The sequence below is a fragment of the Camelus ferus genome, chromosome X (assembly GCF_009834535.1).
Source record: "Camelus ferus isolate YT-003-E chromosome X, BCGSAC_Cfer_1.0, whole genome shotgun sequence".
In the NCBI taxonomy this organism is placed as follows: Eukaryota; Metazoa; Chordata; class Mammalia; order Artiodactyla; family Camelidae; genus Camelus; species Camelus ferus.
The window spans coordinates 78,139,716-78,166,780 of record NC_045732.1 but is presented as its reverse complement, the minus strand read 5'-3'; the positions used below and the strand labels follow the sequence as shown (position 1 = coordinate 78,166,780).

The window sequence follows — 27,065 nt, the reverse complement described above, 5'->3', positions numbered from 1 at the left end:
GTCAGTTTTCACTCCCAGCAACAGTGCATCAAAGTGCTGTCCCTCTGCAACCCCCAAATGCAGTGTTATCAGATGGTGTGATCTTGGCAAAGTCAGTAGTTGATAAACGGTATTTTGTTGTAATTGCATTTCTTTTTTTTTTTCTTTTTCTTGCTCAGTCTTTATTTTTTTAATTGATTTATAATCATTTTACAATGTTGTGTCAAATTCCAGTGTTCAGCACAATTTTTCAGTTATACATGAACATGCATATATTCATTGTCACATTTTTTTCTCTGTGAGCCACCACAAGATCTTGTGTATATTTGCCTGTGCTACACAGTATAATCTTGTTTATCTATTCTACAATTTTGAAATCCCAGTCTATCCCTTCCCACCCTCCACCCCCTTGGCAACCACAAGTTTGTATTCTGGGCCTATGAGTCTGTTTCTGTTTTGTATTTATGTGTTTTTTTTTTTTTTTTTAGATTCCACATATGAGCAATTTCATATGGTATTTTTCTTTCTCTTTCTGGCTTACTTCACTTAGAATGACATTCTCCAGGGACATCCATGTTGCTGCAAATGGCGTTATGTTGTTGTTTTTATGGCTGAATAGTATTCCATTATATAAACGCACCGCTTCTTTATCCAGTCATCTGTTGATGGACATTTAGGCTGTCTCCATGTCTTGGCTGTTGTAAATAGTGCTGCTATGAACATTGGGGTGCAGGCGTCTTTTTGAAGTAGGGTTCCTTCTGGATATATGCCCAGGAGTGGGATTCCTGGGTCCCAAGGTAAGTCTATTCCTAGTCTTTTGAGGAATCTCCATACTGTTTTCCACAGTGGCTGCGCCAAACTGCATTCCCACCAGCAGTGTAGGAGGGTTCCCCTTTCTCCACAGCCTCTCCAGCATTTGTCATTTGTGGACTTTTGAATGATGGCCATTCTGGCTGGTGTGAGGTGATACCTCATTGTAGTTTTGATTTGCATTTCTCTGATAATTAGTGACATTGAGCATTTTTTCATGTGCTTATTGATCATTTGTATGTCTTCCTTGGAGAATTGCTTGTTTAGGTCTTCTGCCCATTTTTGGATTGGGTTGTTTGGTTGTCTCTTATTAAGTCGTATGAGCTGCTAATATATTTTGGAGATCAAGCCTTTGTCGGTTTCATTTGCAAAACTTTTCTCCCATTCCATAGGTTGTCGTTATGTTTTACTTATGGTTTCCTTTGCTGTGCAGAAGCTTGTAAGTTTCATTAGGTCCCATTTGTTTGTTCTTGCTTTTATTTCTATTGCTTGGGTAGACTGTCCTAGGAGAACATTTTTGAGATGTATGTCAGATAATGTTTTATTGTATCTTGTCTTATATTTAAGTCTTTAATCCATTTTGAGTTCATTTTTGTGTCTGGTGTAAGGGAGTGTTCTAGCTTCATTGCTTTACATGCTGCTGTCCAGTTTTCCCAACACCGTTTGCTGAAGAGACTGTCTTTATTCCATTGTATGTTCTTGCCTCCTTTGTCAAAGATGAGTTGACCAAAAGTTGGTGGGTTCATTTCTGGGCTCTCTATCCTGTTCCATTGGTCTATATGTCTGTTTTGGTACCAATACCATGCTGTCTTGATGACTGTAGCTCTATAGTATTGTCTGAAGTCTGGGAGAGTTATTCCTCCAGCCTCTTTCTTTCTCTTCAGTAATGCTTTGGCAATTCTAGGTCTTTGATGGTTCCATATAAATTTGATTATGATTTTTTCTAGTTCTGTGAAATATGTCCTGGGTAATTGGATAGGGATTGCATTAAATCTGTAGATTGCCTTGGGCAGTGTGACCATTTTAACAATATTGATTCTTCCAATCCAAGAGCATGGGATATCTTTCCATTTTTTCAAGTCTTGTTTAATTTCCTTCATCAATGGTTTATAGTTGTCTGTGTATAATTCTTTCACCTCCTTGGTTAGATTTATTCCTAGGTATTTTATTACTTTGGGTGCTATTTTAAAGGGGATTGTTTCTTTACTATCTTTTTCTGTTGATTATCGTTAGTGTAAAGAAATCCAACTGATTTTTGAACGTTAATCTTGTAACCTGCTGCCTTGCTGAATTCTTCGATCAGCTCTAGTAGTTTTTGTGTGGACCTTTTAGGGTTTTCTATATATAGTAACATGTCTTTGGCATATAGTGACACTTTTACCTCTTCTTTTCCTATTTGGATCCCTTTGATTTCTCTCTCTTGCCTGACTGCTGTGGCTAGGACTTCCAAGGCTATGTTGAATAGGAATGGTGATAGTGGGCAGCCTTGTCCCAGATTTTAGTGGGAAGCTTTTGAGTTTTTCACCGTTGAGTACTAGGCTGGCTGCAGGTTTGTTATATATAGCTTTTATGATGTTAAATATGTTCCCTCTATACCCACTTTGGTGAGAGTTTTTATCATAAATGGGTGTTGAATTTTATCAAATGCTTCTGCATCGATTGAGATGATCATGTGGTTTTTGTCCTTTCTCTTGCTGATGTGATGTATTACACTGATTGATTTGCATATGTTGAACCAGCCTTGTGTCCCTGGGATGAACCCCACTTGGTCATGATGTATAATCTTCTTTATGTGTTGTTGGATTCTATTTGCTAATATTTTGGTGAGGATTTTGGCGTCTATGTTCATCAGTGATATTGGCCTATAATTCTCTTTTTTGGTAGTATCTTTGCCTGGTTTTGGTATCAGGGTGATGGTGGCTTCATAGAATTTGTTTGGGAGTATTCCCTCCTTTTCAATTGTCTGGAAGAGTTTGAGAAGGACTGGTATGAGTTCTTCTTTGTATGTTTGGTAGAATTCCCCAGTGAAGTCGTCCGGTCCTGGACTTTTATTTGTAGGGACGTTTTTTATTGCTAATTAGATTTCATTTCTAGTGACTGGTTTGTTCAAGTGTTCAGATTCTTCTTGATTCAGTTTTGGTGGACAGTATGTTTCCAGAAACTTGTCCATCTCCTCTAGGTTATCCAGTTTGGTTCCATATGGTTTTTCATAATATTCTCAAATGATATTCTGTATTTCTATTTTATTTGTTGTAATTTCTCCATTTTCCTTTCTTATTTTGCTAATTTGTGCTCTCTCTTTTTTCTTCTTTGTGAGTTTGGCCAGAGGTTTGTCGATTTTATTTACTTTTTCAAAAGACCAGCTTTTGATTTGATTGATTTTTTCTATGGTTTTTTAAATCTCTATTTTATTTCCTCCCTAATCTTTATAATTTCCTTCCTTCTGCTGCCTTTTGGGGTTTTTTGTTCTTCTTTTTGTAGTTCTTTTAGCTGGTGGGTTAGATTGTTTATTTGCGATTGTTCTTCTTTTTTGAGGAAGGCCTGTATCACTATAAACTTCCCTCTTAGCACTGCCTTTGCTGTGTCCCATAGATTTTGAGTGGTTGTGCTTTCATTGTCATTTGTCTCAAGGTATTTTTTAATTTCAGCTTTGATTTCCTCATTGACCCAATTTTTTTTTAATAACATATTTTTTAATCTCCATGCTTTCCTTTTTTTCTCCTTTGTTTCTCTGTTGTTGATTTCTAGTTTCATGGCACTGTGGTCAGTAAAGATGCTTGAGATAATTTCTATCTTCTTAAAATTGTTGAGGTTTCTTTTGTGCCCAAGTACATGATCAATCCTGGAAAATGTTCCATGTGCACTTGAAAAGAATGTATATCCTATTTTTGGGGCATGTAATGCTCTGAAAATATCCACCAAATCTAATTTTTCTATTGTATTATTTAATTTCTCTGTTGCCTATTTATTTTCTATCTGGAAGGTCTGTCTAGTGATGTTAATGCGGTGTTAAAATCTCCAACTGTGATTGTATTCCCATCAATGTCCCCCTTTATCTCTGTTAGTAATTGTTTTATGTGCTTAGGTGCTCCTATATTGCGTGCATATATATATTAATGAGTGTAATATCCTCATCTTGTATCACTCCTTTAATCATTATAAAATGTCCTTTATCTTTCTTTATGGCCTTTGTTTTAAAGTCTATTTTGTCTGAAATCAGTACTGCAATACCTGCTTTTTTGGCTTTTCCATTTGCATGGAATATCCTTTTCCATCCTTTCACTCTCAATCTATGTGTGTCCTTCTCCCTAAAGTGGGTCTCTTGTATGCAGCATATTGAAGGTTCTTGCTTTATTATCCAGTTTGCCACTCTATGTCTTTTGACTGGAGCATTTAGTCCATTAACATTTACAGTAGTTAATGATAGATGTGTGTTTATTGCCATTTTGAACTTATCTTTGCAGTTGACTTGGTATTTCCTCTTTGTTCCTTTCTTATTCCTTTTGTGGTTTGGTCATTTTCCTTTGTATTACTATGGATTTTATTTAGTTTTTGTGACTCCCTTGTAGGTTTTTGGCTTGTGGTTACCCTTTTCTGTAAGTCTATTAGCCCATTACTATATCTCGAACCCATCCTACTGAAAACAAAAAATTTAAAAAAAGAAAGAAAATAATACTCTATATTTCCCTGCCTCCCTCTCCCACTCTCATTGATTTGTAAGTCTTCTTTTATAATTTCGTGTTTATTTTCTTTGTAATTCATGAGTTATCACCTTTCCAGTTGTGAGTTTCTCATTTCTGTAGCATCCTGCTGCTTTTCTCTTTAGAGTAGACCTTTCAGTATTTCTTTTAGCATGGGTTTAGTGTTGCTAAACTCTTCTAGTTTTTGCTTGTCTGTGAAGTTCTTTATCTCTCCTTGTATCCTAAAGATAGCCTTGCTGGATAGAATATACTAGGCTGCATCTTTTTTTCATTCAGGACTTTGAATATATCTTGCCACTCCCTTCTGGCCTGTAGTGTTTGTGTAGAGACATCAGCTGAGAGCCTTATGGGGGTTCCCTTGTAACTCACTCTTTGCTTCTCTCTTGCTGCCTTTAGGATCATTTCTTTATCCTTGACTCTGGCCATCTTGATTATGTTATGTCTTGGTATGGGTCTGTTTGGCTTCTTCCTGTTTGGGACCCTTTGAACTTCCTGTACTTGGATATCTGATTCCTTCTTTAAGTTTAGGAAGTTTTCAGTCATGATTTCTTCAAAAACCTTTTCAATCCCCTTTGCTCTTTCTTCCCCTTCTGGAACCCCTATTATGTGAAGATTGGCATGCTTTATATTATCCCATAGGTCCCTTATGTTGCTTTCATTTGTTTTCATGTGTTTATCTTGCAGGTGTTCCGATTGGGTGCTTTCTGTTGTCTTGTCTTCTACGTCACTAATTCGTTCCTCTCCATTATCTAGTCTGCTTTGCACAGACTTTAGATCCGTTCTCATCTCAGCCAATGAGTTTACCAATTCTACTTGGCTCTTCTTTATAGCTTCGATTTAATTTTGACGTATTTTATCTGTCTAAACACTATCTCTTTTAGTTCCTTCAATACTTTGATCACTCCTTTTTTGAAATCTTGATCTAGTAGGCTATCGATGTCTATTTCATAGATCGTTCTTTCAGGGGATTTCTCTTGTTCTTTTAATTGGGAATGGTTCCTCTGCTTCTTCATGTTTCTCATACCTCTCTGGCACTGTGGCTTATGGAATATCAATTATCTATTGTGGTCCTTAAAGGAGTTTATTTATTTATCTATCTAATGCCTATGTAGGAATAAAACTTAAAAAGTAAAAAAAAAAAAAAAAAAAAAAAAAGGAGGGAGAGAGAAAGAATTTTAAAAGAAGGGAGAAGAAAAACGTTTGAAAACAGTGTATAATGAATTGTAGAAGCGCAATTTGAATCAGACTAGCATTCGAGTTGAGACGTCTTTTTTAAAAACCCTTAAAAAGAAAAGGAAAAAAGATCAAAAAACGATATTTTAAACCTATTTATAATCAATAACAGGAGATTAAAACCAAAAGAAATGAAAATGAAATCAGGTGGATTTTAAAAAAAATAATGATATAACTACTTTAAAAGAAAAATTTTAAAAGGAATTAAAACTAGAAGCATATACAATTGTTTAGAAAGAAAAATTTAAAAAGGAATTAAAGCTAGAAGCATATACAATTGTTTAGAAAGTAGAAATTTAAAAGGTAATAAAAATAGAACAGATAAAAAAAGATATGATAAAGAGAGGATTTTGAAAAGGGGGAGAAAAAAAGGTTTGAAAACAGTGTATAAAGAATAATTGAAGAGCAAGTTGAAGCAGAATAGCAATTGGGTTGAGACGTCTCTTAAAAACCTTTAAAAAAGGAGGAAAGAGAAAAAAAGTATATTTGAAACCTGTGTTTAATGCATAACAGGAGATCAAAACCGAGAGATAAAAATAACATGACGTTGATCTTTCAAAATATTATTTTAAAAGAAAAGTTTTAAAGGGATTAAAACTGGGAGGATATATAATTGTTTAAGAAGTAAAAATTAAAAAGGTAATAGAAAATACAACAGGTAAAAACGATTTTAAAAAGGGGGGGGAGGGGGTGTTCTCCTGGAGATTGTGCTCTGAATGTGAAGTCTTTCTGTCTTCGTCCTGTTTTGGAAGCTCAGCTTGCTGTTTCCCGAGGCACTGCGTTGGCGCCCTCGTCTGTGCTGCTCCCGGTGCCTGTCGGCAAGCAGATCGCGCCCCCTCCCAGCACGATGTTCCTGCGGGAAAGGCGGGGGGCCACCCGCCCTCTCCCGGCGCCGGGCGCTCCGCAGCAGCTCCGCCCCTGGTCTGCGCTCCGCAGGCGCCCCACCCCCACCCCCAGCCCGCGGAACAGCCCTGCCCCTGCTCCGCGTCCAAACTCAGCTCCTTGTTTGTCCTGGCGCCGAACTTTGCGAGGCACCAGGGCGGAAGGGTCCTATCTGACTCGGGCTGCAGACAAGTCTCCTTCTGGCCTCCGAGGCTGCCGAGCCCCCAGGCACAGATTCAGGTTTCATCCCCACCCCAACCTGGGTGCCGAGCGCCAGAGGATATGGCGGCCGCACCTGAGCCCCGCCTCTCTTCCCCCCGAAAACCTTCCGCGGGTTTTCAGAGATGGGGGTATGCACCCTTCCCCCCAGCGCGCATCAGCCGTGCTGTTTCATGGAGGGCCCAGGTGGTTCTGCCCTGTGCACCCACAGCCAGGGCACGCAGCCCCCTGCAGTCTCCCAGGGCCGCCTGGGTGCAGCTGCCCGCCTCCCCCGCCCTGCTCGGGCAGCCTGGCCTGGCCCCCAGCTGCCGGCCCGCGTCTCGGGCTGGGTGTCGCAGGGACCCTCTGTGCCCATTTGACTTAGTTCTGTCGGTCAAGCGCTGCTTTGTACAGATCCGAGCCTCGGAGGCTCCCCCTCCGTCCCGCTGGCCTCTCGGTTGGAGAGGGAAGACCCAGCAAATGAGCGGCAGTCCTTTGCCTCTCCCTCCTTCCCCGCGGGACCCGTCTCGCTCTGCTTTGCCTTTTCTTGTTTCTTTTTTCCTTTTCTCCTACCAGATTTTTGGCGTCTCTGTCTTTCGAAGAGGGCGATGTTCTGTCGGAGTTCCGCAGGTGCTCTGGTTGGCTGAGTGGGTCTGTGGATGTGAGTCTTGGTGTATTTGTGGGAGAGGGTGAGCTACGTGCGTCCTTCTACTCCGCCATCTTGGCCTCGTCCCTTTTGTCTCAGTTTTTAAACCGTTATTGACTAGTTTACGTCCACCGCACAGGTAGTACACTTGCATGTTTCAAAAATTTAAAAAATACTTAAAACATACACTGAGATATCTTGTCCTCACGTCTGTCATCATCTATCTTAATTGTCCTTAGCCCTCAAGTAACCATTTTTATTAGTTTTTTCCTTCATCCTTCTAGTATTTCTTTATATAAATACAAGGAAATATGTATATAGCTTATTCCCCTTTTTCTTCCACAAAAGATAGCTTACTCTCTGTACCATTCTATATCATAGTCTGTTCATTTAAGAAGACATCCACGTGGCCAACAGGTTCATGATGGAAAGGTGTTCAACATCAGTAATCATCAGGGAAATGCAAATGAAAACTACAATGAGATATCCCCCACACCTGTTAGAATGGCTGTTAGCAAAAAGAAAAACTAACAAGTGTTGCTAAGGATGTGGAGAAAAGAGAACCCTCGTGGACTCTTGGTGGGAATGTAATTTGGTGCAGCCACTGTGGAAAACAGTATGGAGGGTCCTCCAAAAATTAAAAATAGAACTATCATATGATCCAACAATTCCACTTCTGGGCATTTATCTAAAGGAAATGAAAACACTAACTTGAAAAGATATCTGCACTCCCACGTTCACGGCAACATTATTTCCGATAGTCAAGGTATGGAAGCCACCTAAGTGCCCATCAACAGATGCCTATGGAAAGATGCGCTGTGTATATGCATACAGTGGGACATTACTCAGCCATGAAAAAAGAATGGCAGCCTGCCATTTGCAACAAGGTGGAAGGAGCTTGAGGGCGGTATGCTAAGTGTAGGGTCTCCACAACCTGGGTTGACTTGAAAAGTGGGACTCTCAGCTCCACCTGCCAAAGCCCTTGGACTCAAACATGTCTGCAAAGCAGGGGTGGTACCTTACTGCGCAGTGTGACCCCATTAGGGCAGCGTCTTGCCACATGTCTCACACTTCAGGGAGGCCTGTGACACTTCTTCCCCAGGGAGGTTACCTGCTTAGCGCTTGGGGCCCTGGGACACCATGACCCTGGGGCAGGGTCGTGCCCGGTGGGCAGGGCTGTGCGGGGGCCCACAGGAGCCCTGACTGTGTGTTTTATATTTAGACTTTATCCTGGTGCAGATGTAAGGAACGGGTCCGGTTTTTTTCCTTCCACTTGGCTATACAGTTGTGCTGGCACCGCTTGCTGAAAGCGCCCTCACTGGTTTGAGATACTGCCCTTCCTAATCAGATACGAAATTCCCACACTTATTTCCGGTTCATTTCTGGGTTCTCTGTTCTCTTTCACTGGTCTGTCAATTCAGGTGCCATCATTACCCTGTTCCAATTCTAGAGGTTTTACCATCGGCTTCAATACTGATATGGCTGGACCCCTTTAGAGTTCCTCTTTTTTTTTTTTTTTTTTAAAGAGTTTTTAGAGTTTAGAGGTTGGCTCTTTTTGATTTTCTTTTTCCCACATGAACTTTAGAATCAGCTTGCTTACTTGCAAAAGAAAACCTGTTCTTGGGAAGGCGGTTTCTGTGACAAGGGAGAGCTGACGTTTTGATGATGAGCCTTTCTGGCCAGGAGCATCTGTCTTTCCAGTTCAAGTCTGCTTTTATGTCTTACAGGAGTACTTCCAAGTGTTTTTTTCACTCTGGTCTTTACATAATTCTTTTTTCTTTTCTTTTTTTTCACTTTTAATTTCTGCTACAGTAAAATAATATAAACAAAAGCTCTTAGGGTCTTCAATAGTTCTTAAGAGTTTTGGTCTTTACATCATTCTTATTAGGCCTGTGTGTGTGTGTTTGTTGGTTGGTTTTTGTAAACGGGGTTTTCTCTCCATTGTATCTTCTAACTGTTGTTTGTCTGTGTGAGGCTATTGATTTCTGTCTTCACTGAGTTCCTTTGAAAATAGAACTTGAGCCAAAGCTCCACTGGCCAGCGCTTCGTAGGGGTGAAGACCTCAGTGCAGTGACAGTGATGTTACTGACTTGGCCACAGTTTCATGAGAAGACACAAGGTCATGTGGACACAGCTGAGGGTTCATTTGGGTTGGGCCTGGGCGGGAGGGGAGAGACTGTCCACTGAGGCAGCAGGTGGGCCCGGATTCATTTAGAGATGCACAAAACTGGGTGCAGTATAACTTCAACATATTAATACTCTAACCTCTTACGTTTGCATCCTCTTACTGTTTGTAGTGTTTCAGCTGATGCTTTTGCAATTTCCTGGGTGTACAATGTCATCTAAAATAGAAAAAGTTTTACTTCTTTTTTCAATCCTTATGCATCTCGTTTTTTCTTTTCCCCTTGTTTTTTCCCTCAACAATCCACCCATGTTGGTTAACACTCCACTGTGAAACAGTAATATTGATAATGGGCAATCTTATTTAGATCTTGTCTTTTATAGGCATGCCTCCCCCTGTCCCTGAGCGACCACCACCCTAGTCTCAGTTTCTGTGAGTTTGACTATTTTGGGGACCTCATATAAGTGGAATCACACAGTATTTGTCCTGTGTCTGGTTTACCTCACTCAGCATAATGTCCTCCAGGCTTATCCATGCTGTCACAAATGGCAGGATTTCCTTCCTTTTTGAAGGCTGAATAATATTCCACCGTAGGAACACATTTTGTTTATTCATTCATCCATCAGCGAACACTTAGACTGTTTCCATGTCTTGGTTATTATGAACAATGCTGCAGTGAACACGGGAGCACAAGTATCTCTCTGAGATGCAGAATGTAATTCTTTTGAGTATGTACCTGGAAGCAGGATTGCTGGCCCATATGAGTATAAAGTTTCAGTTATGCAAGATGAGTTACTTCTAGAGATCTACTGTATAGCATCGTGCTTGTAGTCAGCAACACTATATTATGCACTTAAAAGTTGTGAGAAGGTTAGATCTCATGTAAGTGTTTTTACTGTGTGCACACACACATACACATACACACAGTAAATTTTTGGAGGTGATGGATTTGTCTATTACCTTAATTGTGGTGATGGTTTCACAGGTGTTTATATATGTCAGACTCATCAAATTACGTACAGTTCTTTGTCAGCTATACTTCAATAAAGCTGTTCTTCAAAGAAAGAAAGATACTGGCTTTGGGGCTAGGAGAATCCATTTTCTTCATGTTAGTGAAATATTCCACGATTCCTGTATTACCAAGTGTTTTTTTCATCAAAAATCATTATTAATTTTTAATAAAAAGTTTTTCACCATATGAATTTTGCATTCAATCTAGCAAAACAGTGAATTCTACTAATAGATTATCTAATATTAAACCACCTTTCCATTTCTGGAATAAGCCCTGGTTGGACAGGGTATATTTTAATTGTGTTGTTGGATTACGCATACTAGCATTTCATATTGGATATTTGCATCAGTATTTATAAGTGAGATTGGTCTTTGGCTTTAAGTTTGCCTTTATTTATTTCTGTACAGTCTTTAGCAGATTTCGGCATAAATTTTATACTTGGCTCATGTAAAAAATTGGAAGTTTGCCATATTCTAGAATATTTTAAGTAAAGTTGGAATTAACAGCACTTTGAACTTTTGGCAGAATTCCCCCTCTAAACTATATCTGGTGCTTTTTTTGTGTGTTTAGATCTCTGTCAACTCTATTTCTTTTATGGAAATTGATCTGTTTAGTCTATCTCTCCCTGAGTCAGTTTTGTAAATTGTACTTTTCCTGGAAAAGTATTTATTTCATCCTGGCTATCAAATTAATTACATATAATTTTATGAAATGTTCTTATGATTTTTTAAAATTTGCTTTTACTCTTCCGAGAGGTACTTCTTCCTTATCATTGTGAATTTGCACTCTGTCCCCTTTTCCCCTGTTGGTTAGGTCAGCTGGTGGTTTTCCTTTGTTGATTTTTGTTTTTGGAGTTGAACCAGTTTTTTGATGATAGTTAGTACTACTTCTTAATTTCTCTAAGTCTTTAATTTCTCCTTTTTTAATGTATTAATTCCTCCGTTCGATTTTGGTGTATTTTAGAGATGAGGAAACGCAGAGTGACCACACACTCCTTCTAGCTATTGTACCAGTCAGGGCTTTCATTTGCAAGCAACAGAAACTGATCCTGAAAAAATAGACACATAAAAATAAATAAACAAATGTCTTCTGTACAGCACAGGGAACTATATTCAATATCTTGTAATAACCTTTAATGAAAAAAGAATATGGCAATGAATATGTATATATGTATATGCATGACTGGGACGTTGTGCTGTACACCAGAGATTGACACATTGTAACTGACTACTGCAATTTAAAAAAAACAAACACAAACAAAAAAACCCAACAAAACAAAATAAAACAAAACATATTGGGTATCTCACAGAAATGTTGAGAGTGCTGGAACCAGCTTTGAGGTTAAACAGCCAGGAAAAAACACCCAAACCACAACTCAGAAGTAGTTCTGGTGAGAAATCTGTTGTCACTACTGCCTACCTGCTCCTCTCTTATGTCAAAGAGCGTGGATGACTGGCAGGCTGAGTGATGCCACTTATCTCTGGTGTTGTCAGGAGCCGACCTAAGAGTCTGTGAGCTGTGAACGAAACTGTCAAGTTTCTGCGACCTACACGAAATAGTAGGGAAAAGAAAGATGAAAGACAATTACTGAAATGTCACAGCAAAGCATAACATATGAATGGTTCCTCTGGTTCCTGATTCCTGTTTCCCTTTTGCTCAGCCAGTACCTTAGCCGATCAGGGTTCTTCACCTGGTGAGGTGACCTAAACCTTCATTGCAGAGAAGTCTGAGTCCTTGGTGGTCCTACCAGTGCGTTTTGGGAGTTGGGAGATTAGGGTACTCAGACTCATCTGAATGCCTTGAGATTCTCCAGTCCGGTTCTCAGGGTCCCAGCCTTTCTTAAGCATGCTCTTGATTCCACACGTGAGATCTGGTGGAATAATTTGGCAGTTTGTAGTGGTCTGAAACTCAGGTTAGTTCTGGGTGTTCACAGCCTGCGGATGTAAGATATAAGAGATTCTTTTAGCCCTGCCATAGAAAGGCGAGTGTTTCGACCATGCCTCTAGCCAAAAATTGGTCTTTGAGCTTGTCAGCCTTTTTCTTTAGACTCTCCAGCCCATTCCAAAGCACTTGGTGCCTCACAGCCTTCATTGCTGATCTGTAGTAGTGAACACTGACCTCCCTCTCTTCATGCCTCCCGCAAACCCTGACCTCCCATCAGTACGTCAGTGTGATCATTCAAGTGCTGTGGGGTCTGCAGGAGCAATCTGGAGGCCCCAGCTGTGAGGGAGACTAGGAAAGAAAGGGGATTGATGGGAGTGCAGCAGAAAAGGAATATGTGAGGATGATTTTAGAGTAATAACCAATGGGAGTTGTCAATTGCTTAATTAAAAGGTATGTGAGAGAGGGGGACGCTGAGAAGGTTGGCCAGTCACACCAGTTGCTGTGATTTGAAAGGATATTAATGGTATCCTCATTAAACACTGGCCACGTTTTCGACCCGTCATTTGTTATCCGGACACTTCCAGTGACAGGAAGCCAGTTATGTAACATGCTTCCCAAATAACCGTGTGACAGCTCGGACTGTGAGAATCCGGTCCTGCTGCTGTTGCCCCATCTCATCCTGGTCCACCTCAAGAGCCCGTTCATGCAGCCACCCCTGAGTTCCCTGCTCCAAACTGCCACCAGGACTGAGTCAAGTCCTCCGAACAGAGAATGTCTCGGGCAGAACAGAGGAGAGCCAGGCGATCCTGCCTCATTGGGATGCTGTGCTGCTGAGCGGGCAGCTGGAGACCCCATCAGCTCTGTTCTGGCAGCCGCATCACTGATGAGTCACACGGAGCTTCCTGTCAAGTGAACCCACTTTTCCTCTGTGCTCTCTCTTCTCTCATCTGTCCTTGTGCTGTAGAGGTTTTGTTTTGTGTTGGCCCAAAGCTGGACCTTACATTGATTACTGTTCAATTTCACCTTTTTCTTTGCAATCGGTCCTTTGTGCCAGTCTGTCAACATCTTTTTGGGCCCTGATTCTGTCATCTAGGGGACAGAGGGCCTTAGTTTGGGGGCCAACCCTCAAAGCCAGCACATTGAGGCTGGAGCATACTGAGTTTGAATCAGTAACTGGGGGGCAGACCACAGTCATTGGTATTGGGGTGTGTGTCCAGAGCTCAGCGTGGGACCTGGAGGGGAGGTAGGAGTTGAGATCGTGGGGTTGGGGGTGAGATGATCCAAAGAGAGTGTGATGAGGAAGAAGGAAAGGGACCTAAGACAGAACTTGGCAAAGGACAGCGAAGCGTTTTCTCTATTTGCAATAGAGAGCTGGTTGCATTGTCAGGACCCAGGGTGTGTTTTCCAGAGTTCTGCTCATGGCTATTTAAGTGACTGAGGCTAGAGTGCTCTGGGTAGAAGACCAGAAAGAACCCCCCTTTCCCCACTTAAGACCTTCTCCACAGTTCTTTCTCTGAATATAAGTAGCCACTTGTTCAGAACCTGCAGAGAGTGGAGAAATACACACCACAGAGAAGCAAAAGGAAACCAGCTCTTTCTCAGTTGGCCGCTGGCAGCTTTCACCACCATAGTGTCTCTGCATCCACTCGCCTCTAGATCATCACAGTCACCACTCAAATCTGGTTTTATTTTCTGAGACATTAATATGAGGAATCCATCACCAATCTCAGTAGGACACATGGCCTGCAGAGGTGGTATTCCTGTACTTCCGTAAGGAAGACAGTCCTATCTGGTTGTCTTTTTGTGCCTTAATACCTGCAGCCCCTATTTGAGGGACTGCTCTCAGCCTACTAGAGACCCTTTTCTTTGTACTTTAGAGATCTAGGAGTTTCTGGAAATTGGCACCCCATACCCCTTATACAGGAAAGGCAGCAGTGGGGACTCATGGAGGCTCTTGGGGGCTATCACACGGCCATTGGCTTTTCTTCAGAGCGATCACTCTGGCAGCTGGATTGAGAACAGACTGTAGGGACGAGGACAGAATCAGGGAGAGCAGGGGAGAGATGACAGGGGAGGGGGGCAGGGGAGGGGTATATTCCGAAGGTAGAACCAGCAGGGTTTTCGGATGGATTGGTTTTTCGACGATGGAGGTGTCATATAGTGTGGAGGGAACAGATTTAGCCTTTTGATGGCTCTTTAGTTTCTTTCTGATTTTTACCCATTAAAAATAATGACATTAGCATCGTTGTGTACATGGTGGAAAATTTTGGCCAATCTGATGGGCAAAGATATCATAGTTTTACTCAGCAATTTCTAGATATATGATTTGGGGCCATTGGTTTCTTCCATGAAATGCTTCTTTCTTTCGCATTTTTCCTATGAGGTCATTTATATTTATCTAAGTGTTTTCATAGAAGCTCTTTCTGGACTTGGTTTCTTAAATTGTAGCTCCCTACAAGTTCATTATTTCAACTTTGCTCAAAGAGTCTCTCACCACGGAGATTTTTGAATGTTTGGTAAGCAAATCTGTACATCAGTTCCTTTATAGTTTCTCATTTGTTTGGTATCTCGCAGTATATTCGTGTAACAATTAACCATCAAAGATGAAAAGCAAATGAAATGGAGAAAAATCTGTTTTATAATGTTGGCGTGGGGCAGGCCTCCCAACTTGTGTTATGCTGGGGTAGCGCTGAAGGGACAGCAGGGGTCGCAGTGGGTGTCCTTCTTGGGGTGGAGCACCCCTCCTGGTCCTGGTCCGTCCCCCGCCCCTTGCACTGGGAGCGCAGGGGCCACGGCCTGCAGTGAGTGTCATCAAAGTTGGGGCTCCTTCCCTTGCAGGTTGGTGCCTGAAAGTGCCTGAAAATGCGGTAGCTTCCTGCCAAGTAGTGCCTGTCAAGTGTGTGGGTAAAAGCCTTCCTCTTCACTGCCCAGGCCGGGCCTGCCCCTTCCATCCATGACGCTGCAGCTGCAGGGCTTAGCAAAGCCTTCTGCTAGAGACCTTCTATTTGGGTAGCTCAACTTCTCTTGCCTTCTTTCCACATAAGAAGTTGGCCTGGCTTTATCTCCACTTGCCAGCATGGTCCCGACGGGCTGCTGTACTGTCCCCTCCCAGGCCTCCTTTTCTGTAATTGTTTCGGTTCATCACCACCAGTTCCTATTTCACAAGAAGCAAGGCTGTTACATTGTGGCTTTCAGCGCTGACAAGAAGTCAGTGGTTTGGGGTCTTTGGCTGTGAGTGTGGTGTAACTCGAAATTAAACTGAAGTTTGAGTTGTAATTGCACCCCACCCAAATTTTCACACCAAGTGAGAATTCTAACATTGCCTGGCCCAAAAGCAGTACACACTTCAAAGCCTTAGACCCGAAAATGTGATTCTGATCAATGTAAATATGAAAGAAATGAAAAGCATTGTCAGAGAATTTCCTCCAAGACCGACGCCAGACTCAGAATGTTTCTATCTTTGAGATCTTTGGAACTTTAGAGACCAGATGACTCTCATACTCTTTAAACTATTTAGGCACAAAAAAAGATGCAAACTTTTTCAATAATCCTGATACCCAATTCATAAGAAGATCACAGTACAACAAATAAACCTGTAGGCCAATCTCAGTACAACAAATAAACCTGTAGGCCAATCTCAGTACAACAAATAAACCTGTAGGCCAATCTCAGTACAACAAATAAAACTGTAGGCCAATCTCAGTACAACAAATAAACCTGTAGACCAATCTCAGTACAACAAATAAACCTGTAGGCCAATCTCAGTACAACAAATAAACCTGTAGACCAATCTCAGTACAACAAATAAAACGACAGCTCAGTCTCAATACAACAAATAAAACTGTATATCCATCTCACTTAATGGAGATATGAGAAACTAATTCCAGATGTGTTGTATTTAAATAGAAGAAAATGAAATGTAATTTCTGGAAGAGAATGTTATCGAATCTCTGTCTGATCTTGGGGTTGGGAAACCTTTCTAAACATGAAAGCAGACCAAAAAGTGTAAAGGAAAAGATAGATTATTGCTGTATGAAAAGAAAACATTTTGGCTCATTCATTTATCCATTCATTCAGTCCTTCAACAAATATTTAGTGAGCATCCTGTATATGCCAAGCACGACTTTAGGCATTGGTGTTTCAAAAAACAATATTAATCTTAGAAGGCAAATGACAAATATGAAAATTTTTGCCTCATATGCAGCAAAGAGTTCATATCCTTTAGCTCTATCTCAATCATGAGAAAAAGAGCAACATGCCAATTGAAAAATGGGCAAATTATATGAACAGAAGTTTACAGAATAAGATCTGCAAAGGCCCCCCTGTTAGACCTTGGGCAAACACAGATGTAAACAGCAGGCTTTTGTGACTTCAGACTTTCTCAGAGAAAGAAAGCGACATATTCCTGAGTACATGTTTATATAATTCCCCTCCGTGAAACTCATCAAAAAGAATGAAAACAATCCCAAATAGGGCAGGGAAATCCAAGCAAGCCATGGAAAGACCTCACCTCCGCCCTGGAAGGGCGGTGTCTGAAGGGTTCCAGTGAAGGCTCCTCCACTCGGAAACAAGGGACAATGAGGAGAGCAGGAGGGGGGGTTGAGGCAAGAGTGGGGTGCAGACTAGAAAAGCATCTTAGGATGATGGTCTGCGTGCCCCAAGGCCTGCCTGACTCTAGTGCTGCATAGAAGCTGAGCCTCATTAGTGTCGGTGCTGGCCCTGGACCAGGGCTCATCAATTCACTCAACCAATGCGTCTGCATCCTGATTCGCACATGGGTTCCTGGGATGCAGACATACATTCAGCTCAGCAGGGAGGAGGCCAAGGGAATTTGCCTTGAACTATAAACAATAAAGGGTTCTTCCTTCTGACAGACACATGCGCTTTGAGCCAGTAATGAAACCAAGTTGACATGGAGGCCGTTCTCTTCCACTCCAGGTACTTGCAGCTAAGTCTGCAGGCAGGTGCCCTCTGGGATCTGAGCTTCTCTGCTGCTGAGACAGGAGCTTAAATAAACACTGATGTCCTGTGGTCTCTTGGGCAGAGTGGCTTCTATTGATTCAGAGTCTCGTGCTGGCCAGAGGCTGGGAGGCGGTTTTAGCAACTTCCTCCAACCAGAACAGCGCTGGGAGCGGGGACCCCTCCTCCTGCCCGCCATCCTCACCTCCTTCCCTCCCGCCCTCTGGCCCCAGCTCACATGCAGAGACATCTGTACTTTGGGGCAATGAATAGATGGCAGGGTTTTCTTTGTACTTTCTGCTGTAGTGCCACATTTTTAGAAAGCCTTTCCAGAGGCCAGTGTTGGGTAAATGTCCACCTCTGTTTTTTCAGTGCTGTTATAATTTCCTTACTTCAATATAAGACTTCAGTTCTGGCGGAATTTATTTTGATTATATGTGCAATGAGATAAACCCTTATTTCATCAAGGTTGCCTGTGCCCTCTCGGCGCCAGGCACTACTGGGACACCAGAAGGCTTTCCCTCAGTATTAAACCTCAGCTATCTTATATCTAATCATGCAAGAGACTAGGTTTTCCAAATGCTTTCCAAAGTCGTGTCTTTCAGGAAAAAGAGCAGGAAGACCTCTTGCTGGACAGTGAGCTCGTGCACTTTCTCCTTTTCTAGACCTTTTATCCTCGGCTTGGGAACCCAAATACACACCCTCCTTACTTCCTCTGGGGATGTTCTGAGCCCCTGGACCTGCATGTCTGTAGTCAGTGGACTGCAGCCGATGATCTCGCTGTGGCAGGTGGTTAAGATCCGGGGTCCTCGAGTCGACGATGCGAGTTCCACCCAGTGTGCTTCTCTGTGCCTCAGTTCCCTCACATGTATACAGTGGTATAAAGGGTATGGACCCCACAGGATCCATGTGCAGGTTAAATGACTTAATGTAATCCATCCAAGGCACTTAGAACTGTTCCTGGGACATGGAATTATTATTATATCCAATATTCTTGTCATAGTGACCTGTGACCCTTACCTATGGGTATACATATGGAGGGACCGGGGCTCTGTCAGGGCATCCTGTTGCTTTCCCATTGTTGACGGAGACAGTCCTGGGAGCCCTCCCCACTGTGTTCACGGGTATGAGGCTGAGATTATTTTCATGTTTTTGTAGTAAAATATACATAATAGAATCTTGAGCACTTTAATCAGCGGTATTAGGTTTCACAAATCTGGGCCACACATTCTTCATCAGGACTTTCTGCCTCTGTTGACAAGCCATGGAAGCGGTTCCTGTGGGCCAGGCCATGTCCAGGACAATGACAGGAAGTTATTCCACACCTGGGACAAGTCCCAGCTCGATCTGGTAGCCAGCAGAAGGTTACAGGCCATCAAGCTGAAGGGTCACCTGCTCCTGGAAATTCTCGACGCACTGCCCTGGTGTCCCAGGGCTTTCATGGTCCCCCTTGGCAAGGAAGTAGAAGGCGCGGAGAAAATAGGACATTCACCAGAATTTCGTTTCTTCAGGGATGTTCACCTTTCCCGACACATCACCACACCCCAAACTTCTGGAGTGTTTTCAAGGTGAAACCCCAGGAAGAAGATGGGAGCTGGGCATCGATGAAGTTACCGAAAATCTCCAAGTTGTTACCAAATGCTTTCTCTCATCTCATGTTCTGGGACCACATCCAAGATTCCTGGGGGCCTTAAACCTGGCAGTCAGGGATTGAGTCGTTAGGTTTTGTAAACACTAAATAACATGTACGGAGTATATGTCAACAGCAACGCGACAGCCAGAAAAACAAGATGAGGGAGACCTGTTCTAGTCAGAAGGACAGAAAGATGTGAAAGGAAATGAAAAGTCCATAAATCAGACAAGAGCCAACCTTCTTCCTCTTTCCTTTCTTCCCCCGGTGTCTTCTGGACTCCAGAGAAGAATGTTTTTTAGGCAAAGGGACAGAAATGTTCCACTCCAGAGCAAAATGAGGGGAAACTGCTTTGACAGTTCTGCATCCTAGAACCATCTTTGCTGAACATGCTCTGACATGTGACTGTGAGGATACTAAGCTCTGTCACTGGGTTTCTACCCAGACCCTCCCAGTGAACTGCAGGACTAGCAGGAGCAGCCAGCTCAGAAACCTGCCTGGTAAAGGGTTAAGATATGGTACTAGGTCACCAAGCAGGTTGAAGGGCACAATCACACTTCCTCCTGTGGTTCTGTTTTCTTTCTTCTTTACTTTTAACTGATTTTTTTAAAAATTGAAGTATAGTCAGTTACAATATGTCAGTTTCTGATGTACAGCATAATTTTAACCGTTTTTTTTTAAAAAAAGTTTGTTTATTTGTTTTCGGGGAAGGTAATTAGGTTTATTTATTTTAATTTATTTTATTTTTATATGTACATTTATTTACTTATTTATTTACTCATTTATTTATTTTAACTTTTTTTTTATTGAGTTATAGTCATTTTGCAATGTTGTGTCAGATTCCAGTGTAGAGCACAATTTTTCAGTTACACATGAACATACATATATTCATTGTCACATTTTTTTCGCTGTGAGCTACCACAAGATCTTGTATATATTTCCCTATTTATTTTTTAAATTATGTTTTTGATGGAAGGACTGGGGATTGAACCCAGGACCCCAGTGCATGCTAGGCCCATGCTCTACCACTGAGCTATACCCTCCCCCTACTTTCAACTGATCTTATTAATTCAAGTTCTTAAATTAAACAGTGTTCTTGAACCGTGAAAGGGAAGCCATGAAGAAGACACTTCTTTTTCTGGAAAATTAACTGCCTTGACTGCTTCAGAGGATTATAAATACAAGTTGAGAAAGCATCAGTGAAGCTCACTGTGCTTGTTCCATTTGGGGGACTCTAAGCACTTGATAACATTGTGCAATAATCGTACGTGCCCAGTCATGAACCAGAGCCTCCGGTTCGGCTTAGACCCCTCCCTCTCCCTCCATGTCTCCCTCTCGAGCTTCATCATCTGTCACTCCAACCTTCCTGGCAGTCACAAGTTCGTCCAGGTGGTACATTTCATCACAGTGCTTGGCCCATGAGACCGTTGTGAGCATTGTAAGAGCAGGGCCTGGGTAGCACTCATCTCTGTATCCCCCGCACACATCCCATTCGATAAAGGTCTTTTCACTGCAGCATTGAGTGCATTTATATTTAATGTAACTATTGACGCATTTGTATTGAAACCAAGCATCTCACTTTGCACTTTTGGTTGGCCCCGCCTCTTCTAGGTTTCCTCCTCTTTACTTTCTTGACTTCTTTTGGATTGTTCATCTTTTTGTAAACTTACTTAGAAATTTAATTAGATCCCCAGGAGGTTGGAAAGAAATAAGAGCTACTGTGCATTTCACCTGCTGTATGTGCGTGCGTGCGTGTGTGTGTGTTTGTGTGTGTGTGTGTATGTGCAATTTCATCACGTGTGTAGATTCATGTGACCACCACTGCAATCAGTATACCGAGCTGTTCCAGCACACGGGTTACTCTTGGTAACCCCTTACAGCCACTGCAGTCAGTCACATGGTCCACAGTAGTGCACTGTTCCCGATGCCGGAAGTATTTCAGGGACCAAGACAGGTGATGTTCCTGTTGTCACCCAGCCTATGGGCTAGATCGCCACAGGCTGAAGCGCCAGGAGAGCTAGAGGCCAGCTGGTGTTCGCTGGCTGTGTCTTTGTTCTGCGGTAACTTCAGCTGCCCCTCAGACTAGGTCCACTTGCGACTCTGCACCTCCGTTTACCTGTCAGAGGGAGCGGTCGGACACAATTGGAAGGCTTTTCACACCAGATCCAGGCCTCACTGTCCGTAGATTCTTAGCAACCAACGGCAGGTTGCCGACCCATCCTGTGCACATGCGAAGGAAATGATTTCATAGCTTTGAGATTTCACTAGTGCAGAGGGGGCAGGGGGCCAATTCTGCTGAAACAAAGGGACAGTGAGCACTCTTGCCAGAAAAGCAGTTCAAATCAGAGGTGTCTCTTTACAAGCCTCAGAGACACTCAGGATGTTTCTCAGCTCATGTCAGTGTCTTTTGACCGTGGATACAAGCCAGATGGGCTACTTCAGTTTTATGGGAGTGAATTCTGGAGGCTGAGAAGTGAAGCTTGCTCTAACCCAGCCAGGTTTATTTTCTTGTGCAAATGGAATTGAGTGCAGGAATAAAGTGCTCAAACTTCTAACCTTTGTCCCTTGTAGTCTTCAGCCTTGAAAGCCTGTTTTATTAACCGACTGAAGCGCCTAACTTCCAGCTGAGAGACTGCTTCTATCTGGCTCACTGTCCCAGCCCCAGTCCCAGCACATAAATGCGTGGCGAGTCCATCCGGGTGATGAGGTTTGTTATGAGCCCATACAGCTAGTCATGTTTTTGAAGAGGAGTGCTTAGTGAGCAGCCGTCCTGGGCCAGGCACCAGGGAATGAAGCAGAGATCGAGGCAGACGAGGACTCCGCTGACACGAGAAAGAAAAGCCCTAGGTACTGAAAGTGGTGCATAGGGCACTAAGACAGGGTGAGAGGTGGAGAGGGACTGTACGGTTGATTAGTGGTGGAGAGGGACTGTAGGGTCGGCCACCTTCGTGTGGATGATCAGTGGTCTCTCTGAGGAGGTGACAGTTATCTCAGTGACAGGAAGCTGAGATCTGAATGACAGCTGTGCAGATATCTGGTGAAAGAAGGAACAAGTAGGGCAAAGGCCCCGAGATGGAAATGAGATACATGTTCAGGAAAAGCAAAAAGAACAAGAGAAAAAAAAAAGAACAAGCAAGTACAGTCAACAGAACTTGCAAGGATCACTCTCCAAATACCAAAGAGTTGGGTTTAGAAAATGGATAGATGGCCATACTGTTTCCTGAGGTCCTGGAAGGCTGCAAGAGGAGTAGGTTTGAGGCATGTGCAGTGAGGAGCTTGGTTTGGGGCACGTTAAGTTTGAGAGACCTCTTAGATGTGTAAAAGTAGAGATGCCAGATTGTTGGTTACATGGATCTGAAGTTCCCGGGAAAGATCTGGGCTGGAAACATAATTGTGTAAATCAGCATCAAATGGATGGTAATTAAGAGAAATCATACCAGATGAAGGCACGCAGGGAGAGTGGGTAGTTCAATATGGGAGGACAGCCCAGAATAGTGTGTGTGAATGTGTGCGTGTGTACACATCACATTTCTGATGAGAGAAGGTCTGTGAGTTTCATCGTGTTCTCTAAGGGGTTCACAACCATGAACGGTTAGGAGTTCACAGTGGTTCTGAGATAGACGTCTTCCATTTGTTTTTGATGATACACCTGCTTAGAGATGTTTCATGAAACTGCCTTTGATCTCTGTCTACCCTGAGGCTCCAGGTAGATTTTGTGTCCACACTGCCTCTTGACTTCTACCCTCTTGACATGCCTGATCAACTTCTTCCTTTCCCCTCATCCTTGGCGAGTTACCTTTACAAAGGGGGCTGCCTCTGTGCATCACAATCTGTAGAGATGCTTGTTACAAATGCACATTCCTGGGCCCCAAGCCAGGCCTGCTGAATGAGGCTTACTGGAGGTGAGGCCCAGAAATGCACACTTTCAGCAGCTTCGTGGGTCTTCTATTCATCGCCCACCCCTACACTGTTCCTTGCTGTGCTTCAGGCTCACAGACCACTTCTCCAGTGTCTAATGTGTTGTTCTGACTGTCCAGTGAATTCTTCATTTCACATATGCTATTTTTACCTCCACAAGTTCCATTTTGTTCTGTATAGATCTTCCATTTCTCTCTTCACCATGTACACGTTTTTCTGTAGATGTCCGACATTATAATGACTGTTTAAAGAAATATTCTCTGCTTCTTATGTCACCTCTGTCATTTTTAGGTCTCTGTCTATGGACTGATTTTTCTCCTGATTATGAGCCACATTTTCCCACTTCTCTGCATTTCTAGTAATTTGGGGGGGCATGCTTTACATCAGAAATATTATATTGTTGAGTGGCTGGATTTTGTTGTCTTCCTTTAAAGAGTGTTGAATTTTGCTTTGGCAAGCAGTTCAAGACCTTGAAGTTCAGCGTGACCACTACAGGGCTTCTTAAAGCTTTCTGAAAGCTAGTTTGGCCTACTCCTAACTAAGGTGTGGCCTTTCTGTAGTCTCTGCTGAATGGTCCAGGTTTCTCCACTGTAGGCGGTCAGAACTCAAACATCTCCCAGCCCCGTGTGCGCTCTGTTGCTTACTCAGTGTGTGTGTGTCCAGTGGTTGTTTCTGGATTTGCCTCACGGGGCTTCACCCCACTCACATGCATGTTAGTGTTCAGCCAGAGTCTCAGCAGGAAATCCCTATGGAGATTTCTGGAGCCCTTTCTGTACAGAGCACCCCCCTCTTCAGTGCTTTTCCCTGCAGATTTCAACCACCTCAACCACTTTAGAATTCTGATCTGTCTTCTCAGCTCTGCCAGATTGCTGTGTGGGCGGGGGTTCCTTCTAGACGTGTCTTCTCCCTGTGTCTTCTCATTGTCTTTCCTCGGTGTGTGTCTGTGTCTCCAAATTTTTCCTGTTGATCAGGGCACCGGTCACCTTGGATTAGGGCCCACTTTCATGACATCATTTTAACTTGGTAAAGACTCTGTCTCCAAATACAGTCACACTCTGAGGTCTTGAGGGTGAGGACTTCAGCATATGAATTTGGGGGCAGGGACAGAATTCAACCCATAACAGGGAAACTCAGATTCAAGTACTAAGGTGGTAGCACTTTCCTCAGCCTTTACACAGCGCTGCCTCACCCTCACAAGCACTTGGACCTTTGTTTAACCTGGTGGGTGACTATCAGGAAACCACCTGGCAGGTGTTTGTAAACTGTGGAATCGGCGCGTGCCTTTGCTCAGAAGGAGGAGATGCACTTATTCCTCTAACAATTCCATCCAAGCGAACAGGCCAAGGATCTAGACACATCTTCCTAGAGGAGTTCGGTTTGAGCCTCCTGCGTGTTCAAGAGACGAGCACAAACACTTTTCCACAAGGTTACAGGATGTTGCACGGTTTTGCTGCTGGAGGTGGTACTGCCGGGGTGGCAGTGCGTCACCCTGGTGGCTGTGGCAGGAAAGGCTGATGGGAAACCAATCTTCTTTTGATGGTCAGAGCTAGAGAAGCCCTCGGAGCCCATCCGTGTCGGGGGGGCAGGGGGAGCGCTTTCTTCTTATTATTTATCTGTTGAAGAGCCTTGGCCTTTGTCCAGAGAACTTCCCACCATCTGGCTTTGTTTCTCTGCCTAAGTTATCAACTGCGGATGCTGACTGCCAGGACCTCCTCATTCACTGGGGAGAGCAAATGGTGATGCTCTAATGCCATCCTTCATCTTCCTTCATCAGGCAGAATACCTTTATAAAAAGGTGTCTCCCTTCATATGCCCACTGGGACAGCTTAACTAGGAAAGGCAGGGTCAAATAATGAAGTGGTTTCCTGGCATCCTCTGAGGATGACAGATTCTTTTTTTCATTTTTAATATCACGATGAACTCATGGGTTTAAACATATTTGATGGATTTCGAGCCACTGTAATTATTATACTGATTCAAACTCAAATTCTCCTGTCTTCAGCCACTGGGAGCTGTTTCACTGGGAAGAGCTGTTGCACTGGCTGATTGCTTTCAAGAGTCTTTGTCACATGTCTCTCACTTCCAGAAGCCCAGAAGCCTGGTTCCACCTACTTAGCAAAGCGCTCCAAGAAGTACCTCCCCTTACACGGGCCTCTCAGCCATCACGTCCCCCTGGAGGAGGCCTTCCATGGATTCCCCTGCCATTCATTCAACAACATCCTAATATGCTGGACACCGTGCAGACACTGGGGAAGCAGAGATGAACCAGCCACAGGCCCGGCCACGCACAGTCTGGCGGGCAGCAGGGGAAGCGGGCAGATGGACACAGAGACGCAAGATGAGTGCTGTGACACTCTGGGAATCCACAGGCAGGGACTTCTTGGAGCGCTCTGCTAAGTAGGTGGAACCAGCCTTCTGAGCTCCGTTAGGGCCCGACTCTAACTCCCTTGTCCAGCTCCTTGTCCCCCCCAACACTGTTATTAAAGGCTAAGAAATCTGTTTCTGTGGAACTAAGAGGAGTTCACTTGAAACTTGTTTCAGCACCCAGTTTGACTTCCTCTTTCAGAATCATTTTTGGGAAGTACAACAACTTCCTGTTCACATTTCCCTGCCAGAGTGGCCTTGGGAAAGTTTGGGGTGCCCCAGGCTCCGCAGAGCGTATGAACATGCTGTTATTTCTCCCATCTGAAAAACAAGGTCTTAATCACACGGCTTTGTCCCTCTTCCAAGTGGCCACGTCTCTCCTCATGGCTTTATGCAGTCGCTAAAGGCAGAACCCAGCCCAGGCTCGCCTGCCTGGCACTGTTCTTCTTCCCTGTCCCAGCCCAGCATGGAGCCACCACCTCCCTCTTATTCTGAGCCGTGTTGCAGGTCATCAGTGACGAGTGGCCTTCCCATCTTCAGAGATTTGTCAGATTTCTCTGCTGCCTCAGATCTCATGCTCCCTGGGCAGGGAGGGCGCTGAGAACACTCCAAGAGGTGGCTTTTCCTTTGCCCCTGGCCTCCTGGGGAAAGCTGATGGGCTTATAAATGTGTCAGGTGTAGATGAAGCTAAAAAGATACGCAAGAATTCCCATCTAGTGGTCACCAAGCCTCCTAGTGGAACCCCGCACTTCCTGCTGTCACACAGGCCACTGGCCTGGAGAGCAAACCTCAGAGCTATAAATCTCTCCACTTGCATTCACCAACTGCACCATGGAGCATCTCTGATGGAAGAAAGCCCTGCGGCTGGCCCGGCAGCGGGGCCTCCTTGTCTGAGCGTCTGAACTTAAGGAGAGAGGGACTCGAGGTGGGGCCTCCTTCCTCCTTTCTGCTTTGCAAGGAAATTTACAGAAACTGTTCTCAATTGCAAATACCGCTTTCCTGAGGCCTCATACCCAAGGCCTGATGGTCTTACTTCGGGACTTGGCTCTTTTCAAGATTCATGCAGCACTAAGGGAAGTTCCTTCCAATTGTTACTGTTTCTCAGCAGGGGACCGATAGCTTTTGGCCAGATAGTTCCTGCCACCCCCAACCCTTCAGCTTCTAGGACAAAGAAAACACTGTATTTTCAGGTGCCCCTAGGGCACCTCAAGTCCTTGCTGAGAAACACTGGCTTCCATCATTCCATCCCAATTCTCTGAACCTCAAAGTCATACATCAGATGGATGCGAAAACAGTTAACCTTTCCCAGAGGGGATAGTGTTGGAGATTAAATAGGTTATGGGACAGCACTTCAAAAACAGTGTCTCACATAGGAAGTGTAACCAGCCACATTACTTAATTGTCTCAGAAATCTACTTGTGTTTTACTCACCATTGGGGGCCTTATAGAAAAGACAGTCATATCGACCTCAGATAATGCTAATCTTCTCTCCTCTCCAAGGGATGTGATTTTTCTTTTGTGTTGAGCAATTCTCTACAGGGTAAATAACAATGTTGGGTGGCACTGACCACAGCAGGCACTTGTGATTAGCATCTGATTTTAATGTATGATATTGGCTTTGGGATTGAGACAATGGTAAGAAAGCTTCCTTCTTGTTCTTTTTTTGGTGGTGGTGGGGGTGTAATCAGGTTTTTGTTTCTTATTTTTTTATTAACAGAGGGACTGAG

At 43.4% G+C, this 27,065-nt stretch overlaps 1 protein-coding gene across 2 annotated transcripts in view; it reads left to right on the top strand.

Moving 5' to 3' along the window:
- The window catches only part of GAB3 (GRB2 associated binding protein 3), a 69,922-nt gene that overhangs the window by 4,403 nt on the left and 38,454 nt on the right, over positions 1 to 27,065 (top strand). The gene's annotated exons all lie outside the window — the stretch shown is intronic.